The following is a 24,838-nucleotide window of genomic DNA, read 5'->3' on the forward strand; positions in this document are numbered from 1 at the left end:
CCTTGGTGCTCCTCCACAGGGTGGGTAGATGAGTGCCATCTTGTCTCTCGGCAGAGTGGAAGCCCAGAGCCTTGTTCTCCTCACACCTCATGGTGCATGCAGCACATGTTGGATTAAGGGTATGTGAAATGGTTTTGTTTTTGTTTTACTTGTGTGTGGACCCCGACTGATTTTTCTTGAGAGTCAATGGCCCCTCACCAAAAAAGGCTCCCCACCCCTGCTTGAGACCCTGAAAACAGTATTTTAGCCCGCATGAGTCTCTGGTTGCATGTATGTATTTCTGTAGAATTCTACTTGCTGTGAGTGCTCTGAGCTTCTGGAGTGGCCTTGGCTGGATAAGGCTGTTTTTTAATATAAACTAGGTATCTGAACCCAACATGGAGGTTGCAAGTGAAGGTGGTAACGAAGGTTACAATGAAACATGGCATTCACAAAACAAAATGGACCTATCCATTCACAGACCTATCCCCAGTCTGCCACAGTTTACACTCATCAGCAATACTTAGTCGTTACGTTGCACTTCTCATCTCCAAAGTGATTAAATTAAAGATTTGTTGATTTAATGATATGGTAACATGTGGCTCAAGTGAACTGACATGCTTGAGAATGTACCCAGAGAACCAGAGCTAGGAACTAGCACCAGGGAAATGTCATAGTTTTCCGAGAGTGAAAAAGGAGATAACGTATCCATTGCTGCTGCATAGCTGAACAGCACTAACCTGCAGGCTATCAATAGTATGCTCAGCTGGACCAAATAGCAGAAACAGATGTAAGAACATGTACTAAGTGTGATTAGCTACCTGGGAAAATGTATGTCAGACTTGACAGCAGAGATGCAGTGCTCCAGGTCCTGTGACAAGATTGAAGTGAGGGCTTCCAAGGAATACAAAAGTGAGTAGGTAGCAGCATAGCTTATCAGTGGGCTAGCAAAGAGTCTGTCTACTGAAACTCAGCTGGCAGCTGCCAGGGGCAAGCAGGTACAGCCATACTATAAAAAGGAGCTGGGACCCAGTCAAGGTTATCTTTCTCACTCCCCTTCCTGCTCCCCAGGCCCCCTGAGCCTTGGACTCTGCAGGGCAGAACTCTCACCTCAGGGGTAACAGGACTTCTATAGCCACAGTCATGGAAGCTCCCAGAAGAGACATTGCTGGTAAAGGCCGGCAGGAACTGTGACAGGCAGTTGCAGAATGGATCTATGGGCACCTATGATGACATTAGTTCAGTGCCTCAATGGCTGCTTTTTATTTGGTTTGTACCTCAGGTATTTTCTCCCATTTACCAGTTATCTATTTACTCCTCCTTCCTCTCCCCTTCTTCTTCTATCTCTTAACTCCAGCCTTGCTCTGCCAACTCTCTAGGCACTCTTTTTTCCTTTGCTAGTCTCCCTTACCACTCCTCCCTTCCATGCTGCCTCCCTCCCTGTCTATATTTAGCTAATTTCTTCCCAACAACACCCAGTCACTTTGTTTTTAAAGAAAGCCACAAAAGGTGACACTCACACAGTACCATAGAAATATAGAGCTGGAAGGGACCTAGTTCATCTCCCCACTACCAGGTAGAACCAAATATACCCGGACCATCCCTGAGAGGAGTTTATCTAACCTGTTCTTAAGACTAACAATGATAAGGTTTCCACAAACTCACTTAGAAATCTACTTTAGTTCTTAACTTCTCTTATTGCTGGAAAGTTTTTCCAAATATCGAACCTGAATCTTCCTTGCTGCAGATGAAACTGATGATTTCTCATCCTGTCTTCAATGAACATGGAGAACAATTGATGACTGACCTGTTTATAAAAGCTGTTAACATATTTGAAGACTGTTACCAGGTTCCCTGCTCAACCTTTTATTCTCAAAACTAAACATGCCCATTTTTAAAAATCTTCCCTCATATGTTAGGTTTTCTAAACCATTTATCATTTTTATTAGCATGCATATCATTCTCATATTATTTTAGTGTTTTCTCTGTAATAGCTTCATCTTAAGTGTACCTGTGCTGGGTTAGGAAAAGTTAGGTTGTGCCTTATACCTGAGGGCAATGACACCTGACATAACTGCTAACGAGAAGCTCAGCAGGTCTGTTTTGTTGGGGAATTCACACTATAAGCAGACATCTGCATAGCCTGAAGTGAATGACATGCATCTCTCTGATGAAGAGACATGACGCCTAGGGAGATGAAAGCCAGAGTATGGGTACACTTGGTGGACCACAGAGAGGAAACACAGGTTCAGATGCCTGAATTTTGACACAAATCATAAGGACATAGCTCCAAAAGGCAGTTTTTTGGATGATGAGAAGTGAAGAATTTGCATTAATATCTCCTTAGGTATTTCCCAGGGAGTCCACTGACTGTATATATTGTCCCAAAAGTCCATTCTTGTCTATCCCACTATTTAATATAATCTTTTATATATTGAGGTCTTGCATTACCTCTCTCACCTCGGCTATGTCTTCACAGCAGTGTTATTTTGAAATAAGTTATATCAGAAGAGATTTTCTGAAGTAGCTTATTTCAAAATAGCATATTAACACACAAAGGCAGCATCTACACTACAGCCCCTTTTTGAAAGAGGAATGCAAATGAGGCAAATTGGAAATGCAAATGAGTGACAATTTACATATCTCATGGTTAATTTGCATAATCAGATTTTCAAAAGAGTGTCTTTCAAAAGAAAAACATTACTGTAGATGGGGTTCTTTTAAAATAAAACTCTGTTTTTGAAAGCACCCTTCATCCTGAAAAAAATTAGGAAGAGGGGTGCTTTCAAAAATGGGGTTTTATTTTGAAAGAACCCCATCTACACTGATGTTTTTCTTTTGAAAGGCTCTCTTTCAAAAATGTGATTATGCAAATGAAGCATGAGATATGTTAATTGGTACTCATTTCCATTTCTGATTTGCCTCATTTGCATTCCCTTTTTGAAAGGGGACTGTAGTGTAGACGTAGCCAAAATGCATATTGAAATGGTGCTCAGCTATTTTGGAATAGGGTGTCCAGACACAATAGAACCTGTTTCAGATTAGAACTCAGATTAGATTGTATTTTATTTCAAAATAGCCCCTATTCCTTGTCTACATAGCCCCTACGCTGAAGTATCTATTTCAGAATAGGCACTATTCCTCATAAAGTGAGGTTTACCAAATTTGAAATAAGCCATCCACTATTTTGAAATTATTTTGAAATAGCAGTTGTGTTGTGTAGATGCTCACAAAATTATTTGAGAATAGTGTCCATTATTCCAAAATAACTTTGCTGGGTAGACACACCCCCAGAGAGGGTACATACAATCCCAGACCACAATAGTGCATACATTTTGCATTTAGTACAATGCAAAGATACTTAATTCACTAAAATTTTTCAAAGGTATTGTAGGAAATGGCCAAATCTCTCATATGAACCATGTAAGAGCATTTGCTTCCAGGAATGAAACAGATCTAAAATGTAATATAACATCCAACCCCATTCCCCTTCTCCCCATCCCCTTATGTGTCTCTATGCTTTTAAAGGTTCCCAATGGAAGCTACAGATGTGAAATAAATATCTGATGGTTACTGATGCATTATCTGAGCCAAAAATGAAATGCTTAGGCCTGTGAAAAGTATACCACTCCAACACAGCTGCAGGGACAGGATTAGGGAGCGCAACCCAGGAAAGAGCCAGGACTACAGAAACAGATTCCAAACGCATTTACAGAATGGCTGTCTCAGTGTCATACATGATACACCAGAAATAAGAGAGCCAACAAAATCTCTAGGTCAGTGTCACGGTGTGAACAAAAAACAAACAAACAAAAAAAAATTGGAAAAGGAGTCCTCCAGGGACATCTGCTAATTAGAAATCTCAAAAAGGTTCATTTATTTGCCATTTGCTGACCAAAAAAAAAAAAAATCTGAACACAGAAAAAGGAAATTGCAGTCCTGGTCTGAAATGTCATTACACAAAACTGAAAGAGCTGATGGAGAAATGCCTGCACTTCTGCAGGAAAAACAGTTTCAGACTGATTTCATTACCCTGTAAGTTAATGGTCATTTGTTAATTATTAATTATTAGTCCAGCTTCCTGGGGACTACCATGCTGTCAAATGCAACATGAAATCCATGTGCTTTATTACAGCTTCTGAGAGTCTCTGGCATAGATTCCTAGCAATAATAGCCATCTACAACACCCCTGAATTATAGCACTGAATAGTATGTATGCACAAATCATTAACAAAATGTTTCTGCACTAGTCTAAACTGTATTCTTAAATAAATGGCAAGGATCTGTTTTCTCTAAGATGCTTACTCTTGAAACCTTTTTTTTCCATGTTAGGTGTACCTGTTTGGAAGAGAAATAAAAGAGGTAGTTTCTCTATTGCCTTAATCAAGAGGCAGATGAGCTCCAGATTATGGATTTTTTTTCTGGCACCTACTAAAATTAAAAATTGTACTTTATATTGGCCTATAGTAGTTTTGGAAGCATGCTTTCTGTGATCAAAAGTGACAGGCAGACTGTTTAAGACTGATAGATCATATGACTCATCTTTCTTCTCCAGTTATTAAGGATTTTAAATTAAGTTTATGGAAATACACTGTTCCTGGAACCAATTTATCTTGAATATTTTTCATAGGCCAAAGATAAAATCAGAAGCCTAAATGTTGTCATCACTAAGCAGCTCTATCAAGTAGAAAATAAGGGTTGAGCAAAGGCTAAAATCAACCACCAGCCAGGCAAAAATGCTAGCCGGCTGTGTGGGCAGTGGTATGGAGAAGACAGAAGGCCCTGTATCATCTCCATCTCTTTGGAGCATGGTGTAACTCTGAGAGTGCAATCCCTGAGATTTCAGGCAACAATTCTGCCTGTTCTTTACACTGCCTTGAGATGGACAGTTTGGCCCCAAAGGTTGATTATTTGGCTGAAAATTGATATGAAGCAGGCAGGTGGGGTACAATGTTGGTGAGCTTTAAGCATGTGAAGCAGCTACTAAGGACATAAATAATTATTTCAAAGACAGAATGCTCCAGATCTGAAATCCTAAAGATATCTTGATGGCAGATATATGCTCCTCAGTAAAATGGAAATGAAATTCTTATCATAGTGTACATTTCTAACATGATTGCCTAATTGTCACAAGTCTTTCCAGTGTGAATTCACTCTCTTACAGGAGACATCCCTGCTCTTATTCTTCTGATTGCTTGTCCTTTACATCTGAAAAGAAGAAGCAACTGGCCTCTTAGAGTTGCCATTTTGTACTGAGTATTAGAGAGGTAGCTGTGTTAGTCTGTAGCTTTGAGAACAACAAGAACTCTTGTGGCACCTTTTGTACTGAGTGCTGCTGGCTGCATCCATCTCTCTTTATCCCATAAACATCTGCTGATTTATTTTCCCTTCCTCCACCAAGAATAAAGAGGTGGGCCCCAACAGGGATGTTTTTCTTATACAGTTTAAAACTGATTACAGAATTCATTATCAACAGAGAGTGTTTGCTGTATTTTAGGTATAGTGCTGATAGTTGATGAGTTGCTACTCAAGTTTGCTCACAGCTAAATGTCCAAGAGTGCTTTCAGAAGCAATTTTAAGCATTTTTTGTGTGTATGTGTGGTTTTTTTTTAAATCCTGGTGGGCAGTACATGCATTCACATGAGTACATAATTACTTATTGCAGAAGTAAGCAAATGCATATCAAACAAAAAACTCCCTTTGTACCACTTTCTTTTTACCTTTGAAATCCACATTTAGAAAACAGTGATTTTGTTCTTAGTTTCACATACCAGTCATTGTAATTTCTGCCCATGTCTATATTGAGAAAACTTGATTGCCCATTCAAAAATGCCTTAATTCTATCCAAATCACTAAGTAAAGGACTACTCAGCACAGGAAAGGGGCCATTTATATCACCTTTACCATACTAAGTAATGCTTTACCCAGCTAATAGCCCTTCTAAATTAAACAGGGATAACTTAAAAATAAGGTACCACTAAGTGTGAGTGAGAATGGTAGAATCAATCTCCAGAGAGACCTGTGCTCAAAATAGTATGAAAGTTCCATGGGAGCTAAAAAGAGATAACATTTCCCTGTTCCCTTCCACTTGCCCCCACTCACCTGCTGATGTTTCCCTCAGAATTTGAAAGTTAAATAAATGCCATACTGTACTCAGGATATATAATGAAAATTCAGCAGGACTTAGAGACTTTATCAAATGATGTCCCTTGCTATTAGAGATTCATGACTAGTGAAATATCTATCTCATTTAGTTTAAGTAGCAGAGCTGCTTGGTAATATCCTAATCCTTTCAGTTAAAAAAAAAAAGCCCAATCCTGATAGACAGGATATATTTCAGGCAGTGGTTTCAGTGTGACACCCTGATGTTACAGTGGTGCTTTAATAGCATTAGCCTGACTCTACTCCTGCTTACATTTGATGTAAATCAGTAGGGACTGCAGAAGTCAACTGAGTTACACACTAGGCAAAAGGAGCAAAGAGAGATAGGAATTTGGCCAACGGAACAGCAGAAAAAGAGCTGGTAGGTTGGATCAACAGGGTAGAATGGCAGTTTAAGGGAAAAAGCAGAAGGACAAGTGTTACCATTTGTCAATGTCCCATATTTAATCAAAAAAGCTTTGACTTTCTTGACAGGAGCTAATCTCAAAGGGTGTTTTGTTTGTTTGTTTTGTCTGTTTTTTGTTTTCTTTTTTTGCAAACGTTAATAACTTTTATGACTGCCACCCACGGCAGACAAGTTTTAGTAGCTTCATATTTCAGATAAGAAGAAGAGATTGTGATATGCCCCAGGTCGCAGCAAGTCAATGAAAAATAAATCTAGCCTCGGAGTAGAACCCACCTTGTTTGACTCTTAGGCCTGTAGTCTGTCCACCAGATTACTTTTCAGTAAGTCCTGGTCACAATGTTTTGACTGCTGGATGCCATGGTTGGAACTAACTAGGACTTCAACATTGACAGATGTGTCACTGTCTGTGGAATTGGCAATAGCTGGCCCTGTCCTTTGGAATGATGGGGGAGGGCTGTTAATGAGGTGGAAAAAGAGATAATACCTATACTAATGAAGACAAAAACAGAATTTGACCCATGTGTTCTGCTGAAGAATAACCCCTCTAGTTCTCTTGATCTTGGTGGCCAAATCAAAGATAATGTTTAAGTGTAGGAAAGGTATTCAGATCCTTAGAAAGACAAACAACTTGTGCTGGGGACTTAGGCCCCGATCCAAAGCCCCTGAACTCAACAGGATTCTGATCATTGACTTAATAGGATTCAATAGCAGGCCATTGGTGAACTGACAGTTTTGAAATGAGTCCTTTATGAAAAACTAAATGAAATCAACAAGTGTGAGGATATGTAGGCTGCGTCTACACGTGCACGCTACTTCGAAGTAGCGGCAGTAACTTCGAAATAGCGCCCGTCACGTCTACACGTGTTGGGCGCTATTTCGAAGTTGAAATCGACGTTAGGCGGCGAGACGTCGAAGTCGCTAACCCCATGAGGGGATGGGAATAGCGCCCTACTTCGACGTTCAACATCGAAGTAGGGACGTGTAGACGATCCGCGTCCCGCAACATCGAAATAGCGGGGTCCTCCATGGCGGCCATCAGCTGGGGGGTTGAGAGATACTCTCTCTCCAGCCCTTGCGGGGCTCTCTGGTCACCGTGGGCAGCAGCCCTTAGCCCAGGGCTTCTGGCTGCTGCTGCTGCAGCTGGGGGTCCGTGCTGCATATACAGGGTCTGCAACTAGTTGTTGGCTCTGTGTATCTTGCACTGTTTAATGAAAGTGTGTCTGGGAGGGGCCCTTTAAGGGAGCGACTTGCTGTTGAGTCCGCCCCGTGACCCTGTCTGCAGCTGTGCCTGGCTCCCTTATTTCGATGTGTGCTACTTTGCCGTGTAGACGTTCCCTCGCTGTGCCTATTTCGATGTTGGGCTGAGCAACGTCGAAGTTGAACATCGACGTTGCCAGCCCTGGAGGACGTGTAGATGTTATTCATCGAAATAGCCTATTTCGATGTCGCAACATCGAAATAAGCTATTTCGAAGTTGGGTGCACGTGTAGACGTAGCCCTTATGTGACATATGTCTCTGACATACATCTCCTGAGATCAGTGGCAGTGACATTACAATAGTGTTGGATTGGACCCTGATTTCATTATTGAATTGTCACTCAGATTAATTTGAGTGAACTTTAGGATAGGTACAAAAGAAATAAAGAGAACAATGTAGTCAGCCAATCCTGTGTTTTTCAACTTTTTTTTTAAATGTAGTAGCCCTTTAAAAAAGCTATAAGTATCCCCAGTACCTACCATTTTCAGACACACAGTTTTTTTCTACTATTGTAGCACATTTATCCTACTGTGTCAGAGCAAGTTGTACTTCAGTATAGTGTTACTAGTATGTTTAGTGTTCTAGAACTTATGAAAACATTTTGGCCATTTCTACACGGGAAGTGGCCTGGTAATAAGTGGCCCAAAATATGCTAATGAGGCGTGGATGCAAATTCCCTGCACCTCATTAGCATAACGTCACATGATTTGGAGTCCGGAAGACTGTTCTTCCGGACTTCAAAATGCTGTGTAGAAGCGAGGCCCCGAGGGAACTTCTGGAAGGAAGTCCTTCTTCCAGAGGCCCCTTCTTCCTGAAAATTTTTGGGAAGAAGGGGCCTCTGGAAGAAGGACTTCCTTCTGGAAGACTCCCTGGGGGCCACGCTTCTAAACGGCTTTTTGGAGTCCGGAAGAACAGTCTTCCGGACTCCAAATCATGTGACGTTATGCTAATGAGGTGCGGGGAATTTGCATCCACACCTCATTAGCATATTTTGGGCCGCTTATTACCATGCCACTTTTGAAGAAAGTGGCCTGTGTAGAAACGGTCCTTCTGAATAATTGGCTGAATGTCACAAAGCAGGTTTCTCAAATCTTTCCAGATAAGCATAGTCTTTCAGGAGTCTAATGGGAATATGCAAGACCAAGATTTCACCTCACTTTTAAAAACAACATGCCTCCAAAATCAGACTTTAAAATGCAAAAGTGTTGCAACATTCTATTACTGACCAATTGCTTAGCTTCTCATGTTTACCAAAAAATTATAAAATAAATGAATTAAAATATAAATATTGTATTTAAATCTGGGCATGTAAAATACAGAGTGGTATAAACAAGTCATTGTATGAAATTTGTATGTACCAATTTTGATAATGCTTTTTATATAAGCATGTTGTAAAGCTAGGCAAATAGCTAGATGAGTTGATGTAACCCCGGAAGACCTCCGAATACCCCAAGGGGTACAGGAGCCCGTGGTTGAGAGCTACTGAGTTAGTCCATGTCTAGAACTTCCTTTCCTTTTACCACATGGGAACTCCTCTTTTCTATTCTCCTCCTTCCTCTCTGGTGTTTCTTGTCTTTTGCATTCTTTCTCTTTCCTGTTTAGGGGATTTTTCTCTTATTTTGTGCCTTTTTCCTCATTGGATATTCACTTAGAAGTGGTGGCTGGTAGATAATATCAGAGTTTATGATTGCATTGAATTTCTTCTGTATATATGGGGTGGCTAGAACAATTTGCATAGTAGGGGTGCCGAGAGCTGTTGAACCAAACTCTAAACGCTGTATGTATTGGAAGCCACTTCCAATCAGGAGGGCAGCAGCACCGCTAGTTTCAGCAGCTATGTGAATGATTTGATGTTTTGCAAACATATCAAATTCACTTTGGCAAAAGGCTGAAACCTTGCATTAGGTTTTGTTTTATGTCTGCACTAGAAGAGCTCTGAAGCTAGGTACAGAAAATATCCTTAGAACACTCCATAACTATTACTGTATCTACAGATTCATCTAGTCTGCATAAAACTGTTATAACAGAGAAACGGAGCAGAGAGCATGAAATATGTTGTGCATTAAACACGATCAAAAATTGTAATTTATAAAGCGTTGAGGCTGTTTAGATTTCAGATCTCATAAGCATCTGTATCACAGTTCTTTACTACACTAACACCACTGCTAATTCCTCTGGTTGCAGTAAAGGCATTTTTCCAACCCAGTAGTTGATCACACTTGTACCAATTTACAAGGAGAAAAGAGTGATATAATTACTTTTTTTTTTGTTGATGACATTTACATTGCAATCCTTGATACAAAGCAATAATTAAAAACCTCCCAGTCCCTAGCAGTAAAACATCTGGCTGCTACTTTTTGTAATGCTATTGCTTTCCTTCCTGCATATATCAACTAAATGTTAACTACCTTTACCACTACTAATGAATAAAATGTAGTCTAGAGAAGAGCTCTCTCAGGAATGAAGCACATAAATTTCTCCCTTTCTTTACCCAAGTCAGCCTGTTTTTAAAAGAAAAGTACCAGCACCAGCGCAATCCTAAACCGCTTGGCACAAGTAATCTGATCTGACATTGTATTGTTCTTGCAATCTCTTTAGCTCAATAACCTCTTTCCAGAGATGTGAACGGTTGTATCTAGGCCCTGATCCACTGGCTTTTGAAGACAATGGAACATTCTCTGTAGACTTGATGTTTTTTTGCCTGGTCTTATAAAGGGAGTGAGAGGAGGGAGAGATAGATTGAGTGAAAGATAGCATGGACCCAAATCTTAAGAGTGGTGAGACTTTGTAGAGTGCATGAGATTCTACAGGCAACCACCTGATGCCAATATAATTTGAGTGTGAAAATTCACCCCATGACAGAGAAGATAAACCACTTTGCATGCCCCCGCTTTAATCATAAAATAACGATAACCTGAACCTCAAAAGTGCTGAGTGCCTGCAATTCCCATTGTTTCTGCCTTGACCGACTCAATCCTGTGAGATACTGAACTCGTCCTGTGATGTGCTAAGCACTCTTAGCTTCCATGGAAGTCAATGAGACAAGTGTGTTTAGGGCCTTTTGGTGGGGTGAGGGGAGTGGGGCTCAGGCCTAATGAGAAATCAGTTTTTCTTTTGCTGGGCATACATTATTTCTATTTACACTTATAAGAATTGCATGTGTGCATTAAAGGGAGGATATTATAAATTCATTTAAAGGCATTTGCGCTGCGTTAGAAGTTTATAACGTATGTTACAAACATCAGTAATGCATATCCCTTGTCCTGAGTTCAGTTTTCAGAGTAATGTTTTATGCTTTGTTTAAACATGCTGGAAAGGCACAATTTACTTGTATAGCTATTATTCCCAGCTGCTCACTCTTGCCCTGATAGGTCTCCATCAAGAACACAGAGAAGGAGCTGTGTAAGTAAGCTAATGCCATTAATGCAAATGAAGATGCTGTAGCACATTCCTTCACATGTATTGTTTTCTCAAAGGGGAATTTAGTGCTTGTTAATGGTGCTGGTTTGACAGACTCCCTGTCACAAAGTAACTGGCCCCTTTCATTGGAGATAAGTTCAGCTGCCTTATGCCAAAGCAGCTGCACCCAGCTGAGCCAATTAAGGGAGCAATGGAGCTCCTGGGCTATCAAAGGTCAGGGATAATTCAGGCAGGACAGAGCTAGAAGGGGAGCAGCAGAGTAAAGCTGTGGGGAGGGAAGGTCTCTGGCAGCGGTCACTGAAGAAGCGAGTTGGGAGTGAGTAAGAAAGAACCAGTTGGAAGCTTTGGTTTCATTTGAGAGAAGGCAAGGAAGGCAGGCCAGACCTGGCATCTTCTTCATCTGCTCAGTGACCAGCAAAGGGTAGTACCTCAGGGAGGAGGGGCTGTGCCTCAGTTAAGGCTTGATGGAAGATTTGTTTTGGTGCTTTGCATTTGGAGCTTTGTTTTAGTAAAATCCAAAGAGGGCTGTGTGTGGATGAGGAAGACTGGATGGAGTTTTGTTTAAGGAGCCCTGAAGAAGGGGAAATAGGGGCTGGGCAACCCTGGAGCCATGGGGGTGATTAGGTGCTGGCCTTTGTGTCACTTCAGGAACAAAGCCCTCCATTCATTCTTAGAATAAGTGCAGTAGATACTAAATGTCAATGTCATCTTTTTGGTGCCCTGATAATACTCCTCCAATGATTGAAAAGAAGGGATGCATTCTCTTGCTCTTCCAGTCTCTGACCTTTGCTAATATTAGCATGAATTTGATGGGGACTGCTGCCAGCTGGAGTGAAACTCTTTCTCATTGGACAAAGACCCCCAGATAGCCATTGGTTAGCAGGGACTTTTAATACATCCTGACCTGAACTAGATTCCAGCCAACAAAGTAAAACGCTCCCAAGCTTCCATTCTCTGAATGCCTGTTAATTGTAGGGGTGGTCTACGCTACAAAAGTTTTGATAGTACTTCTTTACTGCAGAAGCTGTCTAGGGGAGATATAGTTTCTACCAGCAAAAGGACTTCTTTTGCACTATAGTTAAACCATTTCCCCAAATGGCATTGGCTATGCTGGCAAATGGCCTTTTTTGCTTGTATGAGCTTCCTCTATTTATTTATTTATTTATTTATTGTGCTGTAGTTATGTCCATTGTGAGGGGAGAGGAGGTTTTTTCACACCCCTGACATAGCCATGCCATCAGCGCTTAATAGGATAGAACTGACTTGAATGATGCTCCAGAAATATAATCACAGGTTGAATCTCTCTAGTCCGGCACCCTGGGGACCTGACTGGTGCCAAACTAGATAATTTGCCAAACTATGAGAGATCAATATTGTTTAGCATGTTACCAACACTTCCACTGCTTACTCTTAGAAGCTCTTTAGGGGTAAATTACAGCTAAATAACAGAACAGAACACTGAGAACCAGAACTCGTGACTGTAAACAAACTCTGTTGGACCACAGGAAACTTGGTCACATCCATGATAAGTGATCACCTGGTGAATGACAATCATTCCAGACTATAGATGTTGCCAGAAGAGGCCAGAAGAAAGAGCTCTGGATTAGAAGGGTCAATCTGGACATGGAGACTTACAAGATTTTTAGAAGTAAAAAATATTAAAACTGCTTTTTTATTATTAAATTCCGAATTCTGACTTCTTACTGGATACCCCACTGCCACCAAAATCCATGGGAGTTTTAGGTGATCAGAGTCATTTACCTATCTGACAGCCAGTCAGATGCACAAAGTCTCCTATATATTTTATATAGGCAGAGAAATGAAACATAGTATCGACACCTTGAATCTTTCCATTTGGCTTTGTTGTGATCCACACATCTCTGGGGCGTGCTTCTGATAAATAATTACGGCCTAATCCTGTTCACACTTTTTGCAAGGAACTGCCATTTAAATCAATGGTTATTCTGGGCCTGGAACACATGTCCGATTGGGTTCTTAATCTTGCAGTGAACTAGGGAGACATTCATTTTGAAGCCGAATGTTTAGCTGAATAATGAAAGCATATGGTATAGAGATTTCATTCTTCAAAACTCTCTGCAGTGATTTAGGACTTTGTAATCCTCACACCAAGAACAAATACTAGTGTAATATAGGGAAAAAATGTGTGATTAGAGAAGGCAGCTTTCTGGGAATATTATACACCATGGTTTATAAGCAATAGCTGTTCAGTAATTTGTTAAAACATTACTATGATACCACAAGCATGGAACTATTTACAGTTGCCATTTAGTAAATAATAAACAGGGCTCTGTTTTTTCCCCATTGTTTGTACAAAGGCCACAATGATGTGTCAAAGGTCAATTTGTAAAGACGTTAGGAGTGACAGCAGTACTTGTAGTCTGAAAGTATAAAAGGACAAAATAGCTTTATAAAAACCAAATGCATTAGCTAGAATATCAAATTATAGAATCAACTTTATGGAAATCCAGGGTTATTAACATTTCATCATGAAACAGAAGTGTATATTATTTGCATCAGTATCTGTGTAATTTTTAAACAAATACTATGCACTATTACTGACCATTTATCTTTTATGAAATACTGTCCAGAGTGAGAACTTTTGTTACATATAAACCCTGAACAGGAAACAAGATTGTTAGTGTCTTTTATAATCCAAAAGATCCATTTATATGCTATTTATGTGTATAGTATGGCAAAAAAGAAGTCTGCCAATATCTTGATGGCTTTCAAAGGCATATTATGTCAAACAATGGACGTTGTGTCTGCATCCACAATCCTAATTGGAAGTACTTTTTCTTAGGGGAAAAACTGCACAGGAGTGGTTACTCAACATTATTTTTATATCAAATAAAAACTGTGGTAATTGTTTGCAGCCCAAGCTGTCAAACTACCTGCTACTATTTAAAGCACATTAATTCGTTAAGGCCAGGCTTGTATTAAAATCCGCAAAGGGGATAGATCCAGGTCCTTATGGAGTCAAAAAACGACAAGCACATTTCTTCAGCTGTGTGAAGTGGTGCACCATCTGCTTTTGTGTTGTCACTTACAGAATTTCACCGTCGTTTTCTTCTCTCCTAGTTTCATTTCTACTTTGGGGCCAAGCCTGGGCCTGTCTTGCCCTCCCTTGTACTGGCTCCTGTACCGCAAGTAGAGAGTTGCATCTTTCCCGCCTCCATTCTGAAGGGTGGGAAGAGGACAGAGAGGCTCCTCCTTGCCACCCAACGTGTTAGCTGGCAGAGCGATACTAGTGCACTGGCCAAAGTACACTGTCTCAGGTTAAAGCCCAGCAGGGCCTCTTTGAGCAAGTTGGGGGTGAGATGCAAATGGTCTGTCTGAGTCACTGTCTGATTCCTTCTCTGCTGGGGGCAGAAAGCTGAAAGAATTTAAACACTGAGGCAAATTTCAAAAAGGAAGGCCATATTAACCACTGGAACAATTTACCAAGGAACCTGGCAGGTTGGCCGTCATTTAACGTTTTTACATCAAGAATGGGTATCTTTCTAAAAGAGGTGCTGGAGTTCAGGTGATCCTACATCCCTCTTGCCTGGCACAGTCTTATTCTTAAGTGGGTTCTCATTTGCTTTCACTCTAGGGGCCCTTGGAGGAATGTTTGGGAAGAGAAAATGGGACAGATGCCCAGTTTTATCCAAAAAACCCTCCTGTGACATTGGCCCAGGTGAACAGTGATGCCAGGCTGGTGTGGGTGAGCGTTGACACCGGCCTGGCGTAGGCTGTCTGGGTTCACCCCTTATCCAGTGCCTCACTTTCAGTGTAGGGAAATATGTGCATCTTTGCTATAGATCAAACAAAGAAATCTCTGACTTTCATACATGGTACCAGAAGTTTCTTAGGTCAATTTGCCACCCTAAGAACAACTGCTACCCACCTTGTACCTCCTTAGAAGTTAGCTTCAGGAACCCACTCTCATCCCCCTCCTGCAGCTCTCCTGGCCTCCTTCAGCCACCATACTGGAGGACCCATATCTGGCCTCTCATGCCCTTTCCCTGGCTCATCCCAGCCCATACTTCCCACCCAACTGTTGCATACCATGTCCCCAGCTCTTTCCAGCCAGACTCCCTGCTGGTCCCCCAGCAAGTCCTGCAGTTTTGTGGGTGAGCTCTTTACTTGTGGCGTCACAGCCAGCCTGGCTCCATTGTGAATCCAGGGTACCAGGGGTGGCCACCGCAGGGGTTGATGGCTGCCTGGGAACCCAGTCATGTGGGGGTTGTAGGCAGAGCAGAAGATGTGGGCTGGGAGACAACATGAAGGTGAGCAGGTTGCTCAGCTTGTGGATCAATCCCCCACAGCAGTGGAAGTTCTGAAAGCATCAACCCCAAAACACCTAAGCTGCCATCCCATCTTACCCAGGCTGGGAGCAAGAGGTGGCTGGGGGTGGAGGTGCTTCTTGCAGCTGAGCCATGGGGAGCATTTCATGCTGTTCTGAGTTGTGGCTGATCTTCCCCGGGCACCCTCTTTTAGCCCTGTTGCCCACCTTCAACCCTAGAGAGAGCTGAGGGTGGCCTGAAAACCTGCTGCCCTAGCTTGCTGCCTGGCTTGTGTATGCTGACAGGAGTCTCCGCCTGTTCCAACCCCATTTTTATGATTTCCTTGTTTAAGAATCGGGTCTGACATCTGTCCTTTGTCCAATTTGGTACTGGGAACTTGCCTCAGCCAGTTGCAATACTCCATTACTATTCCTTCCTGCAAATATTTCCCCAGCACTGAGCACCTTCACAAGGCATACATTCCATCAACTTCTTACATTGCAGACAACTCGGAGAGGCCAGTTCCTTATATGCCTTGGAGGGGGAGGGGAGCAGGGACATACACATGGTGCTCTGAAGTAGGGTGGGAAACCTTTCTTTTGGCTGAGAGCCACTGACTCATAGAAAATGGGGCCATGCACACGTAAGTAGTAAAAAAACCCAAACTCCCAAACTAAGCCCCCCTCACGCACCTGGCTCCTAACTGAGAAGCAAAAACACCAACCGACCAAACAAAAAAATACATTTGTCTCATTCAAACCCAAACCAGAGCTCCAGCCAGCTTCACGCTCCAGCCCAATGGTGGGGAGGGACGCCAAAGCTCAGGGCTTCCCACAGCAATGGGACCAGCCGGCACTTGCACTTCAGCTCCATGAGAAGGTACTGAGGCTAGTAGACTTGCTGTGGGGCTGGAGTGTGAGTGCTGGCTCTCCCTGCTCTAGGGAGAAGCCCCAAGCTTCACCATGGTAAACATAAGCCAGGTGCTAGATCCAGCTGATGGGCTGTAGGTTCCCCACCTCTGCTCTAAGATGTAACACATCATATAATGTTATTGCAAATAATTTTTGGCTGGGAGCCTGGGCCAATTTTATTCTTGTCATAACATCATGTTTCAGGCCATTGATCTCCCTCTAATTTTGCAGAAATAGACTCCTCCGTTATTAATTTTCTGTAAAAGTCTCAGCTTTGCCATCATCTCCTCAAGTCCCTCTAATCATTTAAGAACTGGAAAAAACTTGGCGGAGCCTGAAATGCGGCAGAGACTGCACAAATTTCTGAAATCCCTGTTTAACTCACAGTTTCTGCATTCAATGCTTCTGATTTATAAATATTGATGCAACTTTGTATATCTTTTATTAAATAGGATAGAATAGAATTTAGTGAGACAAATTAAATAAAATGTTCCTGTATGAATAAAAAGTGTTTAAAGAACACTGCTTTTGAGATGAACTTCCATCTAACAGCCTTCTGGAAGTGAAGTTGCACTTCAAAGTAGATCCAGAATGAGGCTGATATATCAAACCAAGAATATATTTCCCTCTTACTATAAACCTGCTGCCCAGATTACATTAATTAAGGCACTTATATCGTTATGTTGCTTAACCTGCCCAGTCACAGCACATTTCCTCTTAGAGAAAGTCTGGGTGTGAAGAGCTCCCGATAGTTCCTTAGCTTTATCAGAATACTCACTGGAGGTTGCCACAGCTGGAATAGGGTAATAAAGGCGTCCTTTGTGTGACCCTGATTATGTGATGCTGAGGGTTCTCAGTAATGAGTTAGGGTACATCTATAGTTGCTGGGAGATCGACCAGTTCAGGGTTCCACCGTTGATCCCTGTACTCCTCATTATCACAAGGAGTAAGGGAGGTCAACGGGAGAGTTTCTCCCATTGATTTCCCTTAGTGAGGACAGCCAGGTAAGTCGATCCTACATAAACTGATTCCAGCTACACAATTGTTGTAGCTGTAATTGTGTATCTAGAATCAAATTTCAGGTCCAGTGTATGTGATGGCTGTTCTAAACTGTTCCTGCTGCCAACAGCTCACAGTGGCAGGGGGGCCTTGCCAAGGCATAAGGGATCTGGCTACATCCTCTCCCACAGCAGCCCCGAGAGGGATTACAATAGGAACAGGTCTGCCAGTTCTTTGCCAGCCAAGCTTCCCTTCTCCTATGTCTAAGGCATACTGGCACTGATGGATAGGGGTAAAGTGGCAGAATGCATTTCAAAAACTGGACCCAATACTTAGAAAGAGGTGAATGCCACTCATAATCTCTGTTACTCCCGCTAGCTTTTAATTCCTCGCAGTTTGGGGGCCTGAGTCTAATATTCCAAAAGAGTTGGAATTGCTGACTGCACAGATGCACTTGTGGTTCATTCAGAGAATGTATGTGTCACAGTATGTGCCTGGAGTATTTTGCTTGGACTGTTTCTTAATACAATAGTGCAGAGGTTGATGCAGGAAAAAAGAGGGGCTGGATAATAAGTCCATTGGAAATGACTGAAATATTCAAATGCTCAGTAAAAACTAACATGCTGTTGTAGCAAATAGTGAATAGTAATAACCTCACTGTGGTGTAAGCTGAAATGGGAGAAGGAATCTGACTGCATATAGTATTAGAAACGAAGGGTCCTGTGGCACCTTATAGACTAACAGAAAAGTTTAGAGCATGAGCTTTCGTGAGTTAACTCACTTCTTCAGACTAACACGGCTACCCCTCTGATACTTGATATAGTATTAGAGTTGCTTCTGAATCAACAGGAAGCTGAAGGCTTGATGTTTGTCATAAAACAGCCTGTAACAGAGCAGAATGGCATCAGTTTTAGCCTTTTCTGGTGAAGGTTAATGGAATAACTTTTGTGCCATATACAAGTACGTTACTGAAAAACAGCAACGGAGGAAGAGGAAGTAGCACTGCTGCTGCCTTTAGCTAGAGAATGATCTGTAATCTATCTGCTAAATGAAAGACTTTTAACCCGGATATACCTTGGGGTGGTGGACCTGTGAATAACTCACTTTAAAAATTAGAAGTGCCTGTCACTTCTGATGGACTCTATGGACATAGGATCATGAAATATACTGTATCACTCCAGACCAGTAGGGAGTAATTTTTTAATTGTATATTCTGAACCAAAGGAGTATTGGAAAGAAATAGCGATCTTCCTATGTGTAACCCCAGAGGCACTGAAAAGGGAGAGGGAAGTCCCTGCTTGACAACCTTAGCTGAGAGCCAGCTAGCTTTTAGCTCAGCTGGCAGACATGTGGCTTTAGCCCCTAAAGTCAGAGGTTCATTCCCACTTTTTGATGACTCACATCCACTAGCCTTACATATGCTTTTGGCACTCTTATTTGTTGTCTTATATACAAAAGCACTTTCTCCACAAAAGTAAGACACAGTATCAGCCACACTTAACTAGGAAACAGAATGTTCAATAATCATACATTTGCATCAATAATTTGGTCCCTAATTGTTGTGGTCAGTGATGCCAATTTCACTGAGGCTATGTCTAGATTGCAGGCACCTGCTGGGAGACAGAAAGTCTCTTGGCAGAAGTCTCCACAGTGGCTGCATTGACACTAGGGGAAAACTTCGAAATGACCATGCTAATGGCCATATCGGAGAATACTAACGAGGCACTGAAATGAATATTCAGTGCCTCATTAGCATGCTGCTGGCCACAGCACTTTGAAAGTGCCACGTTTTGCTTGCACGTGGCTCGTCTACATGGAAGTCCTTTTCGAAAGGACCCTGCAGCCATCAAAATCCCCTCATTCCTATCAGTTTTGAAAAGGACCCCTGTGTAGATGAGCTGCACGTGAGCGAAACGTGGCACTTTTGAAGAGCCGTGGCCAGCAGCATGCTAATAGGGGGCTGAATATTCATTTCAGAACCTCATTGGTATTCTCTGATTTGGCCATTAGCAAGGCCATTTTGAAGCATTCCCTAGTGTAGACATACCCATTGGGAGCCTTCTGCCCACACCCCTGTCTTCCTCATTCCACGAGAAAGAAGGGATGTGTCAGCAGAGGGATTACTTATGTGAACAGGTCAAATGTTGGGAAAGCCCCCCCCCAATGGAACTGTTACCAAGAGGTGTGCAAATGCAGTGTGCAGTTTGCATATCTTTTGCCAACAGTTCTTGGCAATCTAGACACAGTCTGAGACTATTTGTATAATAAATACTCAGTATACTGCTGAACCTCAATAAGGGTGGCATAATCATGCACATTACTTCAAATGATATTGTCAATTGACTACATTGCATTTCACAGCTAAACCAATAGGTTAATGGATAATTACAACATCTCTATAAAATAGGTCCTTGCTCAATGTAATGCTAATTTGCACCATAAATAATACACTTTGAAACATGCACATTAGAAAAAGAAAAATTTTATCTGCTCACCTCCACTGGCTCTTGTTAATTCTTGTTGTATTTAGCCTCTCATTAATAGATCTGAATACCAAACACTGGGACAATGTAGTATTATGCTAGTCTGCTAGTTGATCCAATTCTCAAGTTAAACATATAACTGTCATTTCTAGGCTTGCCATACATACACAGTACTGTGATTTTTGGAACAACCTGATTATGACTTTTGCCACTTATGTTCTAGCAAAATTTCCTGGGCAGCTAGTGCTAGGCATGCTTCACTGCCTGCTTCAAAGACTCTGCCCTGTATTTTTTCTTCCTCTTTCGTTCAACTATTCTCTTTCGTAGCTAAATGGCAACAGGTGTGACCATGCGCAAAGAAGCATGAGGTACCAGTGTGGCACTGCTGTCATAAAGGATGAGTTCTTATCTCATTTAAAAATTTTTGTTTTAAAAAAGAATGGAATAACCTTCGAAGAGCTCAGACTGATGGTTCTGGAATGTGAAGCCTTCTGTTTATCATCAGAACTGGTATAGAAAAGACAGAGGCCCAGAGCTTCCACATTCAGTATGCTTCTACCTTTACTTTTAGCACCTATTTCTAGGGATGGAATGGAATTCTGTCTCAAACCTCATGGACACATTGGCTTTTCTGCCCGGGCTGTCAGAAAGAGGGCTGCTTATTGCCAATTGTGATGACTGTTTTTTTTTTATAAGGACTGTAATTGCAATTTGGCTGCTCACTTAAACTTGTACTTGGTGAGGACCAGAATTGAGCAAAAAGTGGAATGTCCATTCCAGAGGACAAATATTGGCATTTCAGTATTTGTTTTCATGCTGCGTTGGGACAAAATGTTGAAATATCAACACTTTTTACTGAACTAAACGTTCAGAAAAATTTCTGTTCACAAGTGGTAATGTTTTGCTTCAGCATTTTTGATTAAAAATAAATGCATCAGTAGTCCTGAATTGAATTTTGGATTGTTGAACTGACACGAAGGCTGAGTCTACACTTGTATTCCCTCTTTTGAAAGAGAAATACAAATGAGGGAAATAGAAAATGCAAATAAGGCACTAATTTACATATCTCATGCTTCATTTGCATAATCTCTTTTCAGAAGTGATTCTTTCAAAAGAAAAAAAAGCAGTGTGGATGGTGTGGATGGGGTTTATTTTCAAAAGAGCCCACTCTACACTGCTTTTTTTCTTTCAAAAGAATCTCTTTATGAAGCATGAGATATGTAAATCAGTGCCTCATTTACATTTTCGATTTCCCTCATTTGCATTCCTCTATCAAAAGAGGAATGCAAGTGTAGACACAGCCCAAATATTTCATTTTCAGTTGCTCTTTAAATTTCATTTCTCTATGGTTGTGCATTGCCTTATGTGATTGCTAGTTCAGGTTTTTCTTGCTCTCATTATTTTCTATAGGCTGGGTTCCCTGCTGTGGTATCTCTCATCCTCAACATCAAAAGGATCCTTGACCATGTGATTCCCTTGATCCACCATGCCATTCAGTCTGATGGGACACCACATTGCACCCTAGAAGATTATGTCCAGTGAGGGAGTCTGACCTCTGGGACAGAATGAGGGCATCTGGCAATCATACTCCTATGACACAAAGCACCACAGATGACTCAGATGGAACTTTTAGGGCCATTTCAAGAAACAAAACATTTTGGTTGGGTTAAAGTGACCTGACAGAAATTAGTTGGGTTGGTTTTCTGGATGGAAAACCAAAATTCAAATTTTCTGCATAAAAATTTCATTCATAGTCATCACTCTTGGCAATCCACGCTGAGGGGTTTTCTAAATATAAATGTGGGAGATGCCACCATTGTTCTCCCTTACACTGGGACTAATTACAACTAGTTCCAGAGGTGATCAAAATGAGTTTTTGGATTCTGGTGAACTAATCTTATGATTGAATGGTAACAGAGAAGGAACCGTGATAGTCTATATAGTATCAAAACGAAAAAGCAGTCAAGTAGCACTTTAAAGACTAACAAAATAATTTATTAGGTGAGCTTTCATGGGACAGACCCACTTCTTCAGACCGTAGCCAGACCAGAACAGACTGAACATTTAAGGCACAGAGAACCAAAACAGTAATCAAAGTTGACAAATCAGAAAAAAAAATTATCAAGGTGAGCAAATCAGAGAGCAGAGGGGCAGTTGTGGGGAAGAGTCAAGAATTAGATTAAGCCAAGTATGCCAAAGAGCCCCTATAATGTCCCAGAAAGTTTGCATCCGGGTTCAAACCACGTGTTAATGTGTTGAATTCGAATATGAAAGAGAGTTCAGCAGCTTCTCTTTGTAAAACAGACTGGAAATTCTTCTTCAATAAAACACAGACTTTTAAGTCATTAACAGAATGGCCTGCTCCATTAAAATGTAGACTAACTGGTTTGAGGATCAGGAATGTTTTGATGTCTGTTTTGTGCCCATTAACTCTTTGTCTGAGAGAGTTTGAAGTCTGTCTCAGACAAAGAGTTAATGGGCACAAAACAGACATAAAACAATTCCAGATCCACAAACCAGTTAGTCTACATTTTAATGCAATGGGCCATTCTGTTAATGACTTAAAAGTCTGTGTTTTAGAGGAGAAGAATTTCCAGTCTGCTTTACAAAGAGAAGCTGCTGAACTCTCCTTCATATTCGAATTCGACACATTAACACATGGTTTGAACTGGGATGCAAACTTGCTGGGACGGCTCTTTGGCATACTTGGCTTAATCTAATTCTTGACTCTTCCCCACAACTGCCCCTCTGCTCTCTGATTTGCTCACCTTGATAATTTTTTTTTCTGATTTGTCAACTTTGATTACTGTTTTGGTTCTCTGTGCCTTAAATGTTGAGTCTGTTCTGGTCTAGCTATGGGCTGAAGAAGTGGGTCTGTCCCACGAAAGCTCACCTAATAAATTATTTTGTTAGTCTTTAAAGTGCTACTTGACGGCTTTTTTGTTTTAATTTTATGGTTGCTTGGTGGCTGGAAACATTTACAATGATTCCACTATCTCTTTCCACAGAAACCCCTGTGGAATTAGCTGAAGATTCATTCAAAAGGAAATATTTTTCCCAATCAGATATAAAGCTGTCTCTTCATCTTAACACTTACTGAAGAGCTTGCTTAAGATTCCTGCTGAATCAAATCCCTCTCTTGACTCCATTTAGTGAAATAGCAAAAGAAGACAGTTAATGATTACATTTTGAATAACCAAATAATGATGCTACCATCTTGCTTCAGAATTTCAAATTAAATGAAAATGCAGAATTATCTGAGGCATCAATATTTTTAGTTTTGCTAATACTTTGAATTTTGATCTTGGCTCATGTTCATATTAGCAAATACCCAGAGTAGGTGGCTAACAATGATCCCCGGTGGCTGTTCCTCTTCTCTGGTCCAGCTATATATGCATACGTAAGGGAACTGGATTGTGAGAAAGGAATGTCTTGAACAAGACACCATTAGAACTTAATTAAAATAGTAAATTATTTAACTGCTCTACAGAGTTGCTGTAAAAGTCTGCTTTTTGTGCTAGAAATGTCTTACTATTATTAGAGATTTTCATCTACTGTCCTCACCCCAGCCTTTAGTGAGAAAAGATGCAGTAGCTGCATTACCACCTGGGAGACTTTGTGCCTTGTATGCCCTTCTGAGATGCCTTTCCCACCGCCCTGCCCCCACTACTTCTGCTGTACTTCAGGGGAGAGTAATCTGCTGCTGGCCAGCATCAGCAAAATATAACTTCAGATATGCAAGTTCAGCTGCAGTAACTGGCAAAGAGGCAGCCAAGACTCTATCCATTTTCTGCCTATTCCTTGCCCACCTGCTCAGGAGAGGTGGCACCCCATAGCCCTCTGAGTTGAGATGTCTCCTTTGCTCTTAATTTCTTTTATATATCTTGAAGGTAAACCCCTTTGTCTGTTACATGAGTTTGTGCAGTGCCTAGCTCACAGGGGGAGCCTGCACACTTATTGATTTCTCTAGGTGTTAATTTAATAAAAATAACAAGAGTAATAATCATGGTGAACTATTTCTCAAGGCCAACACGTGGTTGTGAAATGCTAAAACTCCTATGGCCTACTTGTAAATGTAGGCTCAGTTCCATTTTTGGCTACACCAGTGTAAACGCAGAGTTACTCCAGTGGAAACAAGAGACGAACCTCTCCTCAAAACTGTCATAAAAGTAACATGATTTTTACTATTTAGGAGAACCTTGAAGATTTAGCCAGACGTTGGTGTGACAGCTTTCTGTTTCTTTTTACTATGTTTATTGCTTATTTATTGCTGTTTAGAATTTATTTTGTCCTTCAAATGAGATAAGATAGCATAAAAATGTCTGAACAACATGAACTTCTTGTTGTATGGACAATAATATATTCTGTTCAGGTTATTCCTGACTCATTTTGGGATCCAAAGTGCTGGCACAATAATTACTTCCTCCCACCTGCCTGGTCATTGTACTGAAATGAGGAGAAGGGGCCTTCCTTCATGAGAGAGGAACGGGACACCTGCAGAGCTTTAATTTACAGATAAAAGTAAGTGAGGGGTAACACTTTTCAGATCTCTGTAATTCCTTGAAGAGCGCTACCGATATAATTGGCGAAACATCAGACAGTGAGTCAAGTGTCTGATGGAGCCTGCAGATATGTAATCTTATACAAGAGCATTTCTCGGTAGACTTCAGGATTTAGCTAGAAAATGTGTATGAGAAATAAAGACCAAATCTCCTAGTCCTATGCTGAAAAAGTGGGATTTTTCTTGTATTAAAGGTCACAATAGTGGTCACAGAAATCTATAGAATACAGTAAACTCTTTGATATCTGGCAGCCATGGGACATTACCAGATATATCTATCTCATGGGGTTAGAAGGGATCTTCGGAAGTCATGGAGTTCCCCACCCTCTCACTGTCCCTTACAGATTTTTTTTTTTAAATCTCTTTGCCCTGG

Source organism: Carettochelys insculpta, chromosome 2 (genome assembly GCF_033958435.1).
Source record: "Carettochelys insculpta isolate YL-2023 chromosome 2, ASM3395843v1, whole genome shotgun sequence".
In the NCBI taxonomy this organism is placed as follows: Eukaryota; Metazoa; Chordata; order Testudines; family Carettochelyidae; genus Carettochelys; species Carettochelys insculpta.